We start from the raw sequence: 2,009 nt of genomic DNA on the forward strand, positions 1-2,009 counted from the left end.
TGCAAGAGAGAAGCGTCAAATCACCTATAAGGGAGCCCCAATCAGACTAACATCAGACTTTTCATCACAAACCCTAAAAGCCAGAAAGGAATGGGATGATATATTCAAAATACTAAAAGACAGAGATTGCCAGCCAAGAATACGATACCCTGTGAGGCTATCCTTCCAAAATGAAGGGCAAATAGTATATTTCTCAGACAAACAGAAACTGTGGGAGTTCACTACCACATGACCACACTTACAAGAAATTCTCAAGAGAGTACTGGGTTTGGTACCTGAAAAACAACTACCACTGCCATAAAAAACCAAGAAAAATCAAAACCCACTAGTCTAATAAAAATGGCATCTATGAAGAGAAAATGAACAAACAAACAAAGGCTATCTACAACCCAAGGAACCAACAAATACAGGAAACAAACAGTAAATCAGAAAGAAAGGAACAAAAGACATTTAAGACATCCAAACAAAAATCAATAAAACACTAGGATTAAATCAACACTTTTCAATAACAACTCTTAATGTAAAAGGATTAAATTCCCCAATCAAAAGACACAGACTGGCTGACTGGATTAAAAAGGAGGACCCAACTCTATGTTGCCTTCAAGAGACCCACCTCACCCATAACGACTCATATAGACTTAGAGTGAAAGGATGGAAAAAGTTTACCATGGAAACAGAAATGAAAAATGAGCTGGAGTAGCTATTCTTATATCTGATGAAATAGACTTTAAACTACAAACCAAAAAAAAAAAAAGAGATAACGAGGGCCACTACATAATTATAAAAGGATTGATCCAGCAAGAAGACATAACAATCATAAATATGTATGCACCCAATGTTGGAGCAGCCAGATTTATAAAACAAACTCTATTAGACCTGAAGAAGGAAATAGACACTAATAACATAATAGCAGGGGACCTGAACACCCCAGTATCAATATTCAACAGATTTTCTAGGCAAAGAATCAGCAGAGAAACACAAGACCTAAACAACACACTAGACCAACTGGACTTGGTAGATATCTACAGAACATTCCATCAAACAGCCTCAGAATATTCATTCTTCTCATCAGCACATGGATCATTCTCCAGGATAGATCATGTGTTNTAAAAACTACAAAATATTATTGAAAGAAGACCTAAATAAATGAATAGATATTCCATATTCATGGATTGAAAGACTTAGTTTGCAAAACTTGAAAAACCTATTCCAAAATTTATACAGAAATGTGTAGGGTCAAAAGTAGACAATATGCTCCTAAATAAGAGTAAGGTAGGACAATTTGCTCTACCAAACACAACTATATAAAGACACAGAGATTAGGTCAGAGTGGTATTCACACAGCTAGAAACAAACAACAGAAAATAAAAGAAAATCCAGAAATAGATCCACACATAAATGAACACACCTGATTTTTGACAAAGATAGCATAGCAGAGCAGTTAAGAAAGGAGAACATTCTGAGCAAATGATGCTGTAAAATGGAATATGCACATGCAGAAAAGAAACTCAACAAGTAACTCATACCATCACAAAAATCAATTCTAGGTGAATTGTACAACAGGCAAAAACTATAAAGTTTCTGAAACACAGTATAGAAGAATATGTTCATGATTTTTGGATGGGGGAGATTTTATAAACAAGACACAAAAACAGTAAATCTAAAGGGAAAGATTGATAAATTGAACAGCATTAAAATTAAGGAAAAAAAATCAGAAATTCTTTTCATCAAAAGACACTATTATGAGAATAAAAAGGTGAGCCATGGAGGGAAGATGATAGCTGGAACACATCTAACCTACAATTCATATTTAGAATATGGAAACAAAACAAAACAAAATCCTGTAAGTCAATAAGACATACAACCCAACTGAAAAACAGGGAACAAACTTGAATAGTCACTTAAAAGGACATCCAAATGCCCTTTAAATACATAAAAAGGTCTTCCGCTTTATTAGTAACCCAGGGCATGCAAATTAAAATCACAATGAGGTAGAGAAGTGCTGAGAC

Source organism: Galeopterus variegatus, unplaced genomic scaffold (genome assembly GCF_000696425.1).
Source record: "Galeopterus variegatus unplaced genomic scaffold, G_variegatus-3.0.2 Scaffold6376, whole genome shotgun sequence".
Lineage (NCBI taxonomy): Eukaryota > Metazoa > Chordata > Mammalia > Dermoptera > Cynocephalidae > Galeopterus > Galeopterus variegatus.